This window comes from Ambystoma mexicanum, chromosome 6p (genome assembly GCF_040938575.1).
Source record: "Ambystoma mexicanum isolate Mex_15411 chromosome 6p, UKY_AmexF1_1, whole genome shotgun sequence".
In the NCBI taxonomy this organism is placed as follows: Eukaryota; Metazoa; Chordata; class Amphibia; order Caudata; family Ambystomatidae; genus Ambystoma; species Ambystoma mexicanum.
The window spans coordinates 2,185,285-2,203,275 of NC_090935.1; the positions used below are offsets into that span (position 1 = coordinate 2,185,285).

The window sequence follows — 17,991 nt, forward strand, 5'->3', positions numbered from 1 at the left end:
AGCGGTCTGCAGGGGGGGGGGGGAAGCAGGAGCAGCCAAAGGAGGAGAAGAGAGCAGGAGTAGCCAGAGGGAGGGGAAAGAAGAGCAGGTGCGGCCAGAGGGCGGGCGAAAAGCAGGAGCAGCCAGAGGGCGGGCGGGCAGGGGGTGAGAGAAAGAGCTGGTGTCCGGCCAGATGGCAGGTGGGCAGGGGGGGAGAAGAGCAGGAGTGGCCAGATGGTGGGGAGAGAGCAGGAGCGCTCTGCAGGAAGGGGGAGCAGCCAAAGGGGGGGGGAGAGAGCAGGAATAGCCAGAGTGCGGGGGAAAGAAGAGCAGGTGCAGCCAGAGGGCGGGTGAAAAGCAAGTGCGGCCAGAGGGAGTGGGGTGGGGGGAGAAGAGCAGATGCAGCCAGAGCACGGGAGTGCAGGGTGGGGGAGAGCAGGAGCAGCCATGGGGGGGGGGAAAGCAGGAGCGGCCAGGGTGGGGGGGGAGAGAGCAGACGCGGTCTGCAGGAGGGGGGGAGCAGGAGCAGCCAAAGGGGGGGAAGAGAGCAGGAGTAGCCAGAGAGCGGGGGAAATAAGAGCAGGTGCGGCCAGAGGGTGGGCAAAACGGAGGAGCGGCCAGAGTGTGGGCGGGCAAGAAGAACAGGAGCGGCCAGAGGGCGGGCGGCCAGAGGGCGGGCGAAAAGGAGGAGTGGCCAGATGTTGTGGGGAGGGGGGAGAAGAGCAGGTGTGTCCAGGTGGTAGGCGGGCTGGGGGGAGAGCAGGAGCGGTCTGCAAGAAGGGGGCAGGAGCAGCTAGATGGGGGGGAAGAGAGCAGGAGTAGCCAGATGTTGTGGGGAGGGGGGAGAAGAGCAGGTGTCGCCAGGTGGTAGGAGGGCGGGGGGAGAGCAGGAGGGGGGTAGAGAGCAGGAGCGGTCTGCAAGAGGGGGGGCAGGAGCAGCCAGAGGAAAGAAGAGCAGGTCCGGCCAGAGGGCGGGTGGGCAGGGGGGGGAGAGAAAGAGCAGGTGTCTGGCCAGAGGGTGAGCGGGCAGATGGGAGGGGAGAGAAAGAGCAGGTGTCCGGCCAGAGGGTGGGCGGGCAGAGGGGAGGGGAGAGAAAGAGCAGGTGTCCGGCCAGAGGGTGGGCAGGCAGGGGGGGAGAGAAAGAGCAGGTGTCCGGCCATAGGGTGGGCAGGGCAGGGGGAGAAGAGAAAGAGCAGGTGTCCGGCCAGAGGGTGGGCGGGCAGGGAGGGTAGAGAAAGAGCAGGTGACCGGCCAGAGGGTGGGCGGGCAGGGGGGGAGAGAAAGAGCAGGTGTCCGGCCAGAGGGCGGGCGGGTGGGGGGGGGGGGGGGGGGGGGGAAAGAGCAGGTGTCCAGCCAGAGGGTGGGCGGGCAGATGGGAGGGGAGAGAAAGAGCAGGTGTCCGGCCAGAGGGTGGGCGGGCAGAGGGGAGGGGAGAGAAAGAGCAGGTGTCCGGCCAGAGGGTGGGCAGGCAGGGGGGGAGAGAAAGAGCAGGTGTCCGGCCATAGGGTGGGCAGGGCAGGGGGAGAAGAGAAAGAGCAGGTGTCCGGCCAGAGGGTGGGCGGGCAGGGAGGGTAGAGAAAGAGCAGGTGACCGGCCAGAGGGTGGGCGGGCAGGGGGGGAGAGAAAGAGCAGGTGTCCAGCCAGAGGGCGGGCGGGCAGGGGGGGAGAGAAAGAGCAGGTGTCCGGCCAGAGGGCGGGCGGGTGGGGGGGGGGGAGAGAAAGAGCAGGTGTCCGGCCATAGGGTGGGCAGGGCAGGGGGAGAAGAGAAAGAGCAGGTGTCCGGCCAGAGGGTGGGCGGGCAGGGAGGGTAGAGAAAGAGCAGGTGACCGGCCAGAGGGTGGGCGGGCAGGGGGGGAGAGAAAGAGCAGGTGTCCAGCCAGAGGGCGGGCGGGCAGGGGGGGAGAGAAAGAGCAGGTGTGCGGCCAGAGGGCGGGCGGGTGGGGGGGGGGAGAGAAAGAGCAGGTGTCCAGCCAGAGGGTGGGCGGGCAGATGGGGGGGGAAGAGAAAGAGCAGGTGTCCGGCCACAGGGTGGGCGGGCAGGGAGGGTAGAGAAAGAGCAGGTGACCGGCCAGAGGGTGGGCGGGCAGGGGGGGAGAGAAAGAGCAGGTGTCCAGCCAGAGGGTGGGCGGGCAGGGGGGGAGAGAAAGAGCAGGTGTCCGGCCAGAGGGCTTGCGGGTGGGGGGGGGGGAGAGAAAGAGCAGGTGTCCAGCCAGAGGGTGGGCGGGCAGATGGGGGGGAAGAGAAAGAGCAGGTGTCCGGCCAGAGAGTGGGCGGGCAGGGGGGGATAGAAAGAGCAGGTGTCCGGCCAGAGGGCGTGGACGGGCAGACAGGGGGGGAGAGAAAGAGCAGGTGTCCGGCCAGAGGGCGCGGACGGGCGGGGGGGAGAGAAAGAGCAGGTGCCCGGCCAGAGGGCGCGGACAGGCGGGCGGGGGAGGAGAGAAAAAGCTGGTGTCCGGCCAGAGGGCGCGGACAGGCAGGCGGGGGGGAGAGAAAAAGCTGGTGTCTGGCCAGAGGGCGCGGACGGGCGGGCAGCGGGGGAGAGAAAGAGCAGGTGTCCGGCCAGAGGGTGGGCGGGCGGATGGGGGGGAAGAGAAAGAGCAGGTGTCCGGCCAGAGGGTGGGCGGGCAAGGGGGGCGAGAAAGAGCAGGTGTCCGGCCAGAGGGCGCAGACGGGCAGGCGGGCAAGGGGGGGGGAGAGAAAAAGCTGGTGTCCGGCCAGAGAGCACGGACGGGCGGGTAGGGGGGGAGAGAAAAAGCTGGTGTCCGGTCAGAGGGCGCGGACGGGCGAGCAGCGGGGGAGAGAAAGAGCAAGTGTCCGGCCAGAGGGTGCAGACAGGCGGGCAGCGGGGGAGAGAAAGAGCAGGTGTCCGGCCAGAGGGTGGGCGGGCAAGGGGGGTGAGAAAGAGCAGGTGTCCGGCCAGAGGGCGGGCGGGCAGGGGGGAGAGAAATAGCAGGTGTCCGGCCAGAGGGCAGGCGGGTGGGGGGGGGGAGAAAGAGCAGGTGTCCGGCCACAGGGCGGGCGGGCAGAGGGGGAGAGAAAGAGCAGGTGTCTGGCCAGAGGGCAGGCAGGCAGGGGGGAGAGAAAGAGCAGGAGCAGTAAGAGGGTGAGGGGGAAGAGAGCAGGAGTGGCCTGCAGTGGTGGGGGAGAGAACAGGAGCGGCCTGCAAGTGGGGGTGGGGCAAGAGAGCATGAGCGGCCAGAGGGGGGAAAGAGAGCAGGAGCGGTCAGGGGATGGGGAGAGACCAGGAGTAGCCAGAAGGCGGGGGGAGAAGAGCAGGAGTAGACAGATGGTGAGGGGGAAAGAGAGCAGGAGCGGTCAGAGTGGGGGAGCAGGAGTGGTTAGAGGGGTGAGCAGGAGCAACCAGAGGAAAGGGGGAGCGGCCAGGGGAAGCTGGAGCGGCCAGTAGGGGGACAGGAGTGGGTGGGGGAGGGTCAGGAGTGGCCAGGGAGAGCAGGAGTGGCTGGGGGGGTCAGGAGTGGCTGGGGGGGCAGGAGTGGCTAGGGGGGCAGGAGTGGCTAGGGGGGGCAGGAGTGGCTAGGGCAGAGCAGGAGTGGCTGGGGGGGTCGGGAGTGGCTAGGGAAGGTCAGGAGTAGCTAGGGGGACGGGAGTGGCTAGGGAAGGTCAGGAGTAGCTAGGGGGACAGGAGCGGCTAGGGAAGGTCAGGAGCGGCTAGGCGGGGTCAGGGGCGGTTAGGGCGGGTCAGGAGCAGCTAGGGAAGGTCAGGAGTGGCTAGGGAAGGTCAGGAGCGGCTAGGGGAGGTCAGAAGTGGCTAGGGAAGGTCAGGAGTGGCTAGGGAGAGCAGGAGTGGTAAGGGAGAGCAGGAGTGGTAAGGGGGGACAGGAGTGGCTAGGGGGGACAGGAGTGGCTAGGGGGGACAGGAGTGGGTAGGGCAGAGCAGGAGTGGCTGGGGAAGGTCAGGAGTGGCCAGGGGGTCAGGAGTGGCTGGGGGCAGGAGTGGCTGGGGGGGCAGGAGTGGCTAGGGGGGCAGGAGTGGCTAGGGGGTGCAGTAGTGGCGGGGGGTAGCAGGAGTGTGAACATATGTGGAAGAGGATTGCGGGGCAGACACCCTCTGTCCTAAACGTGGGGGACCGGGAAGGGGATATATTAGCCCAGAACTCAGAATAAAGGCTAGAATGGGGGGGGGTGGCGGGAATAATAAACCTCTCACCTCCCACTCCTGGAGAAGGTGACCAGGGCCTCTGACCCACCCGCAGTCCATGGACGTGTCTCTACAATGCGCATGCTCAGAAGGTGCACACCTGTTCCTGCGCATGCTCTCAGACTATGAAATGGCACGACTGTACCCTGCGCATGCTCTTATCCTATCATAGGCCTGACTCAACTTCACGCATACTCCTAGCCTATCAGGAACTTATCTCTTCTCTGCGCATGCTCGTAGCCCAATAGTTTACCTATCTCTATTCTGCGCATGCTCCTAGCTTATCAGGAAAGGCATCTCTACTCTGCGCATGCTCCTAGACTAATAGTTAAGCTATCTCCACTCTGCGCATGCTCCTAGCTTAATAGTTAAAGGTATCTCTACTCTGCGCATGCTCCTAGCCTACTAGTTAAACCTATCTCTATTCTGCGCGTGCTCCTAGCCTACCAGTTAATGTATATCTACTCTGCGCATGCTCCTAGCCTATCAGTCGTCGCGTGCTTTATTCTGCGCATGCTCTTCGCCCGTGAGCCGAGTCTATCCACTCTGCGCATGCGTCTGCTTTCTTGCGCGAGCCCGTCCCTCAGTAATGACCAATCAGGACGTGTCATACACCGGGGTGCACTCAATCGCACATTCAATGACGTCACGTTTATTAACATTTTACTCCTCTCCTCCCCCCCCCCCCGCATTTCAGGTGGTGGGAGCGCATGGTGCGAGGTTCCCTGCAATCAATAAAGCAATGGATGATTTATGGGGGGCCAACAACACACATTAGTTTACAGGAAGTGGATCCCGAGCATTTAGCACTTTGCCTGGTTCCACGCAGCGTACTTTGCGCACGTGGGTTCCCCCCCATTTCCACCTTTATGATAACATTAGTGCTGAAGGCATTGTGCACACACACACGTGCATGCTTGCCACACGTAACTAAACTCCCCAGCCTGCAGGACTGTTCTGCACACACACACGTGCATGCGTGCCACACATAACCAAACTTCCCAGCCTGCTCTGCATACATGCCAACATTCTGTGACCAAAAATCTGTAGGAATCTTAAAGTTTCAAAAATAGTCAGGCGAGGAGGTAATGATAGGAATAGGGCGCGTCAGCAGCCCATTTTCATTGAATGAGCCCGCCGCCACGGGTGCATTCAATGACAATGAGGCACCTGCCACGCCTTCTGCCACCACGCCAGCTCGGGGGAGCCCTTGAAAGACTCCCCCAAGCTAGCGTGGTGGGGGGCTAATGGCGCCTTTTGTCAAAGACACCCGCGGCGAAGGGGCGCCCTTAGCCCACCGCTGTGGGCGCCTTTTACATCAAAAGCCTGCATGCCGTGCCTTCTCCCACTACGCCAGCTCGGGGGAGCCCTTGAAAGACTCCCCTGAGCTGGCGTGGACAAAAAAAAATATTTAAAAAAAAAGATCTTTTTTTTTTTTTTAACTAAAAAAATCGGTAGGTGGTAGGACTGCTTAAAAAGCGGTATCCTACTGCCTAAATCGGTAGGGTTGGCAAGTATGCTGCAGGACTGTTCTGCATATACACGCACACACACGTGCATGTTTGCCACACGTAACTAAACTTCCCAGCCTGCAGGACTGTTCTGCACTCAGGGAACTGACCTGTTAGATTAGAAGCATCAAGGCTCTGTGCAGCAAGAGCCCTGCACCCCCATATTCTGCATCTGTATTTACATCATCACATGACTTAAGAGCCTAACCATAGGTTGTCATAAAAACATGCAAGAGCAAAAGAGTGTGATTATAGCTGTGATTGTCTTCCTGCTAAATGGCAAATTCCAGTAGCAGCCTGGACACAAACGTGAATCTAAACAACCTCATTGGGATTTTAAACCTGTATCCAGAGTGAAATAAAAGGCACTGCAGTGTGAGGGCGTCATCGGGGGGGGCCGGGGGGGCATTATTCCACACAGCGTGCAGTCTTATGTGGCCCTCCTATCATCAGCCAGCATTTGCACATCCTAGGGGGCAACAGTCCTTCCCCAGGCACTGGGGGCCTGGCCCAGCAACCTTTACCTGCTCTTTCTGTCATGCTTTGATAACACAAAGCAAACCTCAGGGGGAGCGGCTGTGCCTCCCACAGGGGTGAACTATCACAAGATCAAGTGTGAAGTTCAGCTGGGAAGGAATAAGAGAACGCATCCTTCTGCAGAGGAGGTAAGTGGGGACCTTTAACAGTCCCAGGCAGGCTCTGTGCGAAACGCAGGACCCATCTCACTAAATTGGTACAGTCCCGCAAAATACGGGATGGTTGGCCACCCTAAATGAAAATCGCTGAAAACAGACCCTTTATCTGCAATGTCATGTAATACTTGTATTTATCCATCGTAAACGTAACGAAATATCACCATTGGAAAGAATTCACCCTTTATCCAGTGTGGATAACAGTGCAGAATGAGACAGCTCTGGTGTGACCATCTCTTGTGCGCCCTCTCCTAAAAAAGTAATCTGCTGACGCTTCTTGCCCGGCTAACTATCGCCCTATCGCACCCCTTTTTTGGGCAAACTCATGGAGAATCTGGTTATCCCCCAACAAACCCCCACACAAAAAGGGCTGACTGCCTCCGTGACCGCCAATCCAGTTTCAGGTCATCCAGAGGTACGGAAACTGCTCTCCTGAACACCTGTGACGACTTACTTTCTAACTTGGACTCCAGCACTCACTCTGTTCTTATCCTGCTCGATCTTTCTTCTGCCTTTGACACAGTCAACAGCTACATCCTCATAAATCATCTCCCTGATACCTTAGGCATCACGGACAGGACACTGGCATGGCTGACCTCCTTCCTTTCAGACAGACCATCCCAAGTGCAAATGGCTCTTTTTCTCTTTTCCACCTCACTCTCTACCTGTTGCGTCCCTCAGGGCTCTCTCCTATCGCCATGGCTCTTCAACCTCTACCTAGCCCCTCTGGGCCACTTGATCCCGACCTTCTCCCCTCATTTCCAGTGGTATGTAGACGGCACATAGCGCTCCTTTAATCTGCCACCCTCTGCCTCCTCTCCTTTCTCATACCTGACTTCCTGCCTGCTATTCAGGCATGGTTCTCTGTCAATGATCTCTGCCTTAATGCCAGTAAGACAGCGATCCTTCTAATTGGGAGGTCCTGCTCCTTGCCCCACCCTCCCCCACTCTTGGCCAACCCTCCTTTGGGCCCTCTCCCCTCACCCACCTGTGAGGCAAAAACTCTTTCCACACGTCACGGACCTTGCCAAGAAGTCCAACTTTTAGCTTCACCATCTCAGAGGCATTCTACCTTTCCTCACCTTCCCCCAGAAGCTCAACATCTCCAGAGCCCTGATTCTCTCTAGGCTGCACTACTGCAACAGCCTCTTCCTCAATCTGCCCCTTTTCTCGCTTCGTCCCCTTCAACTAATCCATAATAGGACTGCAAGATTTATCCTTGGCCTCAAGCCCAGGGACCGCATCTCTCCAGCCCTAAAATCTCCCCACTGGCTCCTGGTGACGATATGGATCCAATTCAAGACCCTTTGCATCATCCACAAAGCTGTCTGGGGCCTGGGACCTCTCTACATCGAGCCTTTTTCCCTAAATACCTCCCAGCTAGAGTACTTCGGTCCTCTAGCTCCAACTCTCTGCAGGTCAAACGTTTCACCAAGCAGAGATTGAAAGGTAGATCCCTTTCCTCAGCTGGTACTTCCCTCTGTAACAACCTCCCTGCCCATCTCAGAGTTGAGCCGGATATACTTAAGTTCTGGAAACATTTCAAGACTTTCCTTTTTTCTGCTTCCTTCCCTCTCCCCTTCCTGTGCAAATGTCCCTCTGCCGCTGCTACTGTGGCCTGGTCCCTTCAAAGTCATACAGGGGCCAGACCACCCACCTACCATTCCTCCCAGCAATCTTTGCCAGCACTTGCCTTCGGGCACCCTTCCCCAGACTAGCCCTAACCTGGTCCACCTTGTCCACTGCACTCATACTCCATTCCCCACTATCTCCCCTTGAACTTGTGGTCTTGGCCCCCCCAGCACTTGCTCACCCCCTCCCTTTGAGCACCCCACTCCTGCACTTCTTCCTCTCCACCTCCTGCACATATTTATTTATTTATTTGATTTATTTATAGTTTTTGTAGCACGCAAAATTGGCTGTGGGCCTCAAAGCGCACATAGTTATGTACAAGACTTAAGACATAAAGAGCAGGATCGGCATGGAGGAAAGGCCAACCTAAGCTTTAATAAAGAGCCAAATTGAAGACAAAGGTCTTAACACCCTTTTTAAAGGAGGTGAGTGAATTTTCCTGCCCGCGATGAAGGGTCAACTTGTTTCAGGCTGCTTGTGCTTGAACATCAACAGGGTAATTCATAGAATTTCGTAGAAAAGTGTCGCAAGCGGCTGGCGCAGAGTGTCCGCGTGCGATTGTCTGCGCCAGGCGCGTGCGCCAAAACCGATTTCCGCGCACAGCGTATTCATGGATTTTAGGCTCCCAAACCAGCCGTGGCGCAGAGTATCGCAGCGACCCTGCAGCAGCGCCAGTAACGCCCCCAAGAACGCCCTCGCGCAAGGAAAAGCCATCAAAATCGCTAAATCATCGCAAAGGGCTGTGCTAACCCTGGACCAGTTTACAGGGCTGCCAAACAAGGAACGCAAAGCGGGTAACGTTCATATCAGGGGTACGCAGGAAGTTTTACATGCGATTAGCCAGGGTACGTGTATGACAGGGGTACGCGTGAAGTTAAACACGCGATTAGCCAGGGTACGTGTATTACAGGGGTACGCGGGAATTTTCACACGCGATTTGGCTGGGTACGTGTATGACAGGGGTACGCGTGAAGTTTTACACGCGATTAGCCAGGGTACGTGTATTACAGGGGTGCGCGGGAATAATCACATGCGATTTGGCTGGGTACGTGTATTACAGGGGTGCGCGGGAATTATCACATGCGATTTGGCTGGGTATGTGTATTACAGGGGTGCGTGGGAATAATAACACGCGATTAGGCTGGGTGGGTCCTCACATGTGTTCCCTGTACACCCTCCACGGCCCCTGCAGGCAGCCCACAAAACAGGGGACTACCCTGCACACCTGCTCATGTCTTCCACCCCCCACCCCCCAGCAGTGTGGGGCACCCTCCACCAGGCCCCCACTCATGTCTCCCACCCACCCCCCTCAGCCACCATGGGCAGCCCCCACCAGGCTCCCACCCATGTCTACCACCCCCCACCCCCCAGCCACCATGGCCAGCCCCCACCAGGCCCCCACTCATGTCCCCCACCCACCCCCACCCCCCAGCCACCATGGGTAGCCCCCACCAGGCCCCCACTCATGTCTCCCACCCACCCCCACCCCCACCCCCCAGCCACCATGGGCATCCCCCACCAGGCCCCCACTCATGTCCCCTATCACCCCCACCCCCAGCAGTGCAGGGGCAGCCTCCACCAGGCCCCCACTCATGTCCCCTATCACCCCCAGCCACCATGGGCAGCCCCCACCAGGCCCCCACTCATGTCTCCCACCCACCCCACCCCCAGCCACCATGGGCAGCCTCCACCAGGCCCCCACTCATGTCTCCCACCACCCCCACCCCCCTAGCAGTGTGGGGCACCCTCCACCAGGCCCCCACCCATGTCTACCACCCCCCACCCTCCAGCCACCATGGGCAGCCTCCACCAGGCCCCCACTCATGTCCCCTATCACCCCCACCCCCCAGCCACCATGGGCAGCCCCCACCAGGCCCCCACCCATGTCTCACAAACAACCCCCACCCCCCAGCCACCATGGGCAGCCTCCACCAGGCCCCCACTCATGTCCCCTATCACCCCCACCCCCAGCAGTGCAGGGGCAGCCCCCACCAGGCCCCCACCCATGTCTACCACCCACCCCCACCCCCCAGCCACCATGGGCAGCCTCCACCAGGCCCCCACTCATGTCTCCCAACACCCCCTCCCACCAGCCACCATGGGCAGCCCCCACCAGGCTCCCACCCATGTCTACCACCCCACCACCCCCCAGCCACCATGGGCAGCCCCCACCAGGCCCCCACTCATGTCTCCCACCCACCCCCCAGCCACCATGGGCAGCCTCCACCAGGCCCCACTCATGTCTCCCACCACCCCCACCCACCAGCCACCATGGGCAGCCCCCACCAGGCCCCCACTCATGTCCCCTATCACCCCCACCCCCCAGCCACCATGGGCAGCCCCCACCAGGCCCCCACTCATGTCTCCCACCACCCCCACCCCCCCAGCAGTGTGGGGCACCCTCCACCAGGCCCCCACCCATGTCTCCCACCACCCCCACCCCCCAGCCACCATGGGCATCCCCCACCAGGCCCCCACTCATGTCCCCTATCACCCCCACCCCCCGGCAGTGCAGGGGCAGCCTCCACCAGGCCCCCACTCATGTCTCCCACCACCCCCACCCCCCAGCCACCATGGGCAGCCTCCACCAGGCCCCCACTCATGTCCCCTATCACCCCACCCCCCAGCCACCATGGGCAGCCTCCGCCAGGCCCCCACTCATGTCTCCCACCACCCCCACCCCCCAGCCACCATGGACAGCCTCCACCAGGCCCCCACTCATGTCTCCCACCATCCCCACCCCCCCTGCAGTGTGGGGCACCCTCCACCAGGCCCCCACCCATGTCTACCACCCCCGCACCCCCCAGCCACCATGGGCAGCCTCCACCAGGCCCCCACTCATGTCCCCTATCACCCCCACCCCCCAGCCACCATGGGCAGCCCCCACCAGGCCCCCACCCATGTCTCCCACCCACCCCACCCCCCAGCCACCATGGGCAGCCTCCACCAGGCCCCCACTCATGTCCCCTATCACCCCCACCCCCCAGCAGTGCAGGGGCAGCCCCCACCAGGCCCCCACCCATGTCTCCCACCCACCCCCACCCCCCAGCCACCATGGGCAGCCTCCACCAGGCCACCACTCATGTCTCCCACCACCCCCACCCACCAGCCACCATGGGCAGCCCCCACCAGGCTCCCACCCATGTCTACTACCCCCCGACCCCCCAGCCAACATGGGCAGCCCCCACCAGGCCCCCACTCATGTCTCCCACCCACCCCCACCCCCCAGCCACCATGGGCAGCCTCCACCAGGCCCCCACTCATGTCTCCCACCACCCCCACCCACCAGCCACCATGGGCAGCCCCCACCAGGCCCCCACTCATGTCCCCTATCACCCCCACCCCCCAGCCACCATGGGCAGCCCCCACCAGGCTCCCACCCATGTCTACCACCCCCCCACCCCCCAGCCACCATGGGCAGCCCCCACCAGGCCCCCACTCATGTCTCCCACCACCCCCACCCCCAGCAGTGTGGGGCACCCTCCACCAGGCTCCCACCCATGTCTCCCACCACCCCCACCCCCCAGCCACCATGGGCATCCCCCACCAGGCCCCCACTCATGTCCCCTATCACCCCCACCCCCCAGCAGTGCAGGGGCACCCTCCACCAGGCCCCCACTCATGTCTCCCACCACCCCCGCCCCCCAGCCACCATGGCCAGCCTCCACCAGGCCACCACTCATTTCCCCTATCACCCCACCCCCCAGCCACCATGGGCAGCCCCCACCAGGCCCCCACTCATGTCTCCCACCCACCCCCAGCCACCATGGGCAGCCTCCACCAGGCCCCCACTCATGTCTCCCACCACCCCATCCCCCCAGCAGTGTGGGGCACCCTCCACCAGGCCCCCACCTATGTCTCCAACCACCCCCACCACCTAGCCACCATGGGCAGCCCCCACCAGGCCCCCACTCATGTCTCCCACCCACCCCCCAGCCACCATGGGCAGCCCCCACCAGGCCCCCACTCATGTCCCCTATCACCCCCACACCCCAGCAGTGCAGGGGCAGCCTTCACCAGTCCCCCACTCATGTCTCCCACCACCCCCACCCCCCAGCCACCATGGGCAGCCTCCACCAGGCCCCCACTCATGTCTCCCACCACCCCCACCCCCCCAGCAGTGTGGGGCACCCTCCACCAGGCCCCCACCCATGTCTCCCACCACCCCCACCCCCCAGCCACCATGGGCAGCCTCCACCAGGCCCCCACTCATGTCCCCTATCACTCCCACCCCCCAGCCACCATGGGCAGCCCCCACCAGGCCCCACTCATGTCTCCCACCCACCCCAACCCCCCAGCCACCATGGGCAGCCTCCACCAGGCCCCCACTCATGTCTCCCACCACCCCCACCCCCCCAGCAGTGTGGGGCACCCTCCACCAGGCCCCACCCATGTCTACCAACCCCCCAGCCCCCAGCCACCATGGGCAGCCTCCACCAGGCCCCCACTCATGTCCCCTATCACCCCCACCCACCAGCCAGCATGGGCAGCCCCCACCAGGCCCCCACCCATGTCTCCCACCCACCCCCACCCCCCAGCCACCATGGGCAGCCTCCACCAGGCCCCCACTCATGTCCCCTATCACCCCCACCCCCAGCAGTGCAGGGGCAGCCCCCACCAGGCCCCCACCCATGTCTCCCACCCACCCCCACCCCCCAACCACCATGGGCAGGCCCCACCAGGCCCCCACTCATGTCTCCCACCACCCCCACCCACCAGCCACCATGGGCAGCCCCCACCAGGCTCCCACCCATGTCTACCACCCCCCACCCCCAAGCCACCATGGCCAGCCCCCACCAGGCTCCCACTCATGTCTCCCACCCACCCCCACCCCCAGCCACCATGGGCAGCCTCCACCAGGCCCCCACTCATGTCTCACACCACCCCCACCCACCAGCCACCATGGGCAGCCCCCACCAGGCCCCCACTCATGTCCCCTATCACCCCCACCCCCCAGCCACCATGGGCAGCCCCCACCAGGCCCCCACTCATGTCTCCCACCCCCCCACCCCCCCAGCAGTGTGGGGCACCCTCCACCAGGCCCCCACCCATGTCTCCCACCACCCCCACCCCCCAGCCACCATGGGCATCCCCCACCAGGCCCCCACTCATGTCCCCTATAACCCCCAACCCCCAGCATTGCAGGGGCAGCCTCCACCAGGCCCCCACTCATGTCTCCCACCACCCCCACCCCCCAGCCACCATGGCCAGCCTCCACCAGGCCCCCACTCATGTCCCCTATCACCGCCACCCCCCAGCCACCATGGGCAGCCCCCACCAGGCCCCCACTCATGTCTCCCACCCACCCCCACCCCCCAGCCACCATGGGCAGCCTCCACCAGGCCACCACTCATGTCTCCCACCACCCCCACCCCCCCAGCAGTGTGGGGAACCCTCCACCAGGCCCCCACCCATGTAACCCAGCACCCCGACCCCCCAGCCACTGTTAGGCGGAAACCTGTGCAGTTCCCTCTGGGACCACTGCAAAAGATTTAGGACTACAGGCGTTGGCGGTGAACCCACTTGGTAGCAGTCTGTACCACACAGATTCACTTGGTAGCTGTGGCTGAGCAGTCAGACTTCCCTCAAGAAGAGTTGAGCAGTATGTGGAGTATACAACATAGGGCAATTCTTCACAGCAAGACAAGCAAACACGCAACGAGGCTTAGTGTAAAGATAGTAAGGTATTTATTTAGAACACAACATCTATGGAAAACACTAAAGCAAATCACGGCAAACAAATCAAACACAATTAATCTACGAAGTAGAAAACGATCAATCCCCCTAGCAAAATATCGACAACTCTAGGTTCTACCTGTACCACTTATTTTCAGACAGAGGTGTATACCTCAACCTAGATGACACTCGAACATTAGTTAGGAAGGGAGAGAAAAAGATCGGCAGGTTATGAAGTCAACACAGTTCAATCCTACGCGGATAAAATGCAAGGCAGGAAGGTAAGAATCACAATAGATCATAAAGTTCAGAGGCCAGGCCCACTCGGAGAGAGGCAAGGCGCGATGTCCCAAAAAGTCTCTAGTGGAGATGCATTCAAGTCTTTATAGCAAATTGTTATCGGCAGATTGAACCAGTTCAGAACAAAGAATTAGCAAAGCTTGGAGGCGACCCAGCGGAACGGAGAGGATTAAGACACCTCACTCGAACCGAACGAAAGGGAAGCCAGGCGGACACGGTACCTTGTTGTGGAGGGCAGCTCCGGCGGGGGCAGTTGTTCCTGGTGGTGGATGCACGTCGGGTCTTGGCAAAGAGTAGAGATGATCTCGTCGTCGAAGGAAAGAGAAGTCCGGTGCACCACCAGGCAAGAGACCAGCCGCGGAGTGCTCCGTCACAAGGCACCACCTTTTGGTCGCGGTACAGGGGTAGTGGCTATCCGGTTGCCGAGGTGCTCTGCACGGGCAATTCGACCACTGCGTCCTGAGGCGAATAAAAAGCAAAGGGGAATTGTTGTTTCCACCAGTCAGGGGAAGAAGACTCTCCGGCGGGGAGATCTCCTCTGTCGTTGGGAAGTGGTGAGTCGGTTCAGCAGGGCTCCACCGGAGGTGTCGTCGTTGCAGGTCGGCTCAGCTTTACCCTCGTCGGATTCTTAGGTCCTGTGTCGACTTCTGAAGATCCAGTCCCAAAAGCCCTGCTTTTATGCAGAAAACCCCCATTCATTCAGCCTAGCTGTCAATCAAAACACGCTAAGTGGTGAGCGGGGTGGCTCACCACTTGGGCCAATCACACCAGAGTGCGACATGAGTTGGCAAGGCAACTCGGTCCAGGGTGCCTAAACCCCCTCCCTCACCCCCTGTGGTACCCAGACAGAATGGCACCACTTTGGAGGGCTTCTGTGTAGAAGCCTGCCAAAAGTGGAACAAAGGGCTCATCCTTTGGTTCAGAGTTACAGAGACGAACACAGACGCCATTTTAAAAACCAAGTTCTGGCAGAAAATACCAACCGGTAGATTTATTTAAGACAAATAAACCGGCGGTAGGTTAGAGACTAACGATTAAAAGTATTAACCTCCAACAATGGGAAGAATCCCATAGACTTATATTCGGAGTCGAATATAACAAGTAGTTTCCACTGCCACCAGCCAAAACTCGACGAGGGGGGGCAGGACAGTGCCCCCTTGAATAACAGACCCGGGGCAATCGAATTACCCCTACTAGTACGTCCACAATAGGTTGGTTTGTACTAGTTCTGTTAGTAAATTTAGGTCTAGTAAAGCCAATGGTGACTTTACATGCCCTGGGAGACAGTAGTCAGTCCCAGGGTATGGAGTCTATGGATGAGGTCCTCTAGGACGCCCCAGTGTTACAGCAAAGAGGGTGCGGTGTAACACACATAGCAAAACATATGAGACCCTATGGAGTAAAAGACCCCATAGCCCATAGAACACATTGACATTACAAGGAATTAACCACATTCATGTCCAAGAGTGGGGGAAAAAGAGTCTCACTCTTGGCAGGATGGAAAAAAACAAACTCCAGAAATCCAGCAAAGCTGCTGGGGGACTCACTAGGTTAGGAAATTCAGCCTAAACAGAGAATTCTCCCTAACACTCGCCCCCCCCCCCCCAGACTAAGGGACAGGAGGATTGAATCCACTCCTGGATGAATCTCATACCTCTAGTCAGTGACATACATCCTAGAGAGACCATCAGCATTTTGGTGGTGACACCCTGACCTGTGCTCAATGGTGAAATCAAACCCTTGCAGGCAGATCGACCATCTCAGTAGTTTTGGGTTTTCCCCTTTCATTTGCATTAACCATCTCAAGGGTTGGTGGTCAGTCTGAATGACAAAAGTAGAACCAAACAAGTATGGCCTAAACTTCTTCAGAGCCCACACAATAGCAAAGCATTCTCTTTCGATTGTTGCCCACCTTGTTTCAGGATCCTTCAGCTTGTGGCTGATGAAGCAAACGGGGTGCTCCCTACCTTTCTGTTAGGCAGAAACCTGTGCAGTTCCCTTAGGGACCACTGCAAAAGATTTAGGACTACAGGTGTTGGCAGTAAACCCACTTGGTAGCAGTCTGCACCACCCAGATTTGCCTGGTAGCTGTGGCTGAGCAGTCAGACTTCCCTCAAGAAGAGTTATGCAGTATGCAAAGTATACACAATAGGCACTCAGAAACAATAATACAAGCAAACACTGACCAGAGCTTTGGTATCAAAGTATATATTTATTTAGTTAACAACACACAGCTTTTTTTTTTTTTTTTATTTAAAATAATTTTTATATATAGTTTTACAAAAGAAAACTTTTACAAACAGATATTGTGTAAATTTACAAAAGAGAACTTTTACAAACAAAAAATATGTAGTTTTACAAAAGAAGACTTTTACAAACAAAAATTATGTAAAACATGAACCTTATAAATTGTAAACATGATCATTAAAATTTCAATCAACGAGAGAGTTAAAAAAATTAGGTTCCTCAACCATTTCTTTAAACAAACTTTTCGTTACATTACAATCAACAAAACATAGGTTATAGATTGTATTCATCACCCATTTCTTTGATCAAGCTTTTCATTACCAGCATCATAATTTGATCTACCCAAAAATCGTACCTGAAAATTTGTTTATACATCATTTTGGAAGAAAGATGTTCAACTAGAGTTGTTTAGGTTGTCATTTATGCTTTCCAATACAGTTTCGATTTTACTCAGCAGACGCACTAATGAAATTATAAGTGCCATGCTCCCACCATACATACAGCTATCCCAAAACGAAGATTTCGAAGTATCTGTATCCTTTGGTGCAAATATCCCCAGATAGTTCTTTCTATCGTGTTCAAAGAAGGTGCAGTCAACTACTAGATGTTTTAAGGTTTCAGTAAACCCACTATCGCAAAGGCGACAAAGCTGATTAGTGAATACACCAATACATTTTCGCCAATGATGAATTCTCTCAAGTGTGTGGTATTGATTCAATTTGAACCTTAAATAAGCTCGACGTGTCTTACTTGATGGGCATAACTCCAGATAAGGTGATCTTAACTCTCTTTTTCGTGGCCATCTAGCATATTCCAAATACGATTTGTATGAATTATTACAATCCAAGGTTGCTGACCAGTCACGATCGTAGAGATTCCTTTTGACTTTAGGAAGCTGCATAACTAGATCTTGAATCGTGCAGTCACAGTCGTCTAAGATAAAATTCATTTCATTAGCAAATATGCTCATAGATTTTAGTTTTGGCAAAGCAAATAACCCATTTAGATCCATGTATAGGGAGTTTTTGTGAGGCGCCATAATATCTGCATATCGTGATAGTTTTCTCCAAGACCATCTGGCAGTTAGAGAGGATATACCAAGTTCATGTCTGATAATAGAGTTAGGGATTGATTTAGATAGCCCCAACACACTTTTCCATAAATTTCCCTGTATTTGATTTAATATGCCACCCACATCAAGAAGACACATATACAAGCCATATAGAAGGATTGGTTCAACTTTCAACATATAGAAATTGATCAACGGTAGCAGCGAAAACTCACAGATAGTTCTTAGCAAAACCTTCATCATGGATATTAACGGACGCACCTTCGTCTTTAAATATGATTGCCAAAATTTAAGAGAATACTGGACTTTTAAGGGATACCCAAGATAACGAATTGCGTTTTCACATACAATGATGTCACCATTTAGTTGCCAGTTATATGATTTGATTTTTCTGAAATTGCGAAAAACAACAATTTGTGATTTCAGAGAGTTTGGTGTTAAGTTATGAGATGCAGCATAATTAGAGAATCTGTCCAGTCAGTTTTTGTTGTAATCCACTTGGAGTTTGATCAAACAATAAAATATCGTCTGCAAAACATAACCACGATATTTTCAAATCCCCTAGTTTCACGGGAAACATGCCACTTCCATTCCACATCATATCCATGTCACAGATGTATAAATTAAATAATGTAGCGGCCATGTTACAGCCTTGTTTGACTCCTATCATGGTCGTAATAGGAACTGTGAGAACACCATCTCTATTTATCCTTATTTGATACGTT

The 17,991-nt window shown here is 57.5% G+C and overlaps 1 protein-coding gene across 2 annotated transcripts in view; it reads right to left on the reverse strand.

Moving 5' to 3' along the window:
• The window catches only part of LOC138511110 (zinc finger protein 84-like), a 29,864-nt gene extending 25,622 nt beyond the window's left edge, over positions 1 to 4,242 (reverse strand). For both annotated transcript variants that reach the window (XM_069626594.1, XM_069626593.1), the window contains exon 1: positions 4,149 to 4,242. The gene's annotated coding sequence lies outside the window, so the exon portion shown is untranslated. The remainder of the gene's footprint in view (positions 1 to 4,148) is intronic.
• Positions 4,243 to 17,991: the final 13,749 nt, after the last annotated feature.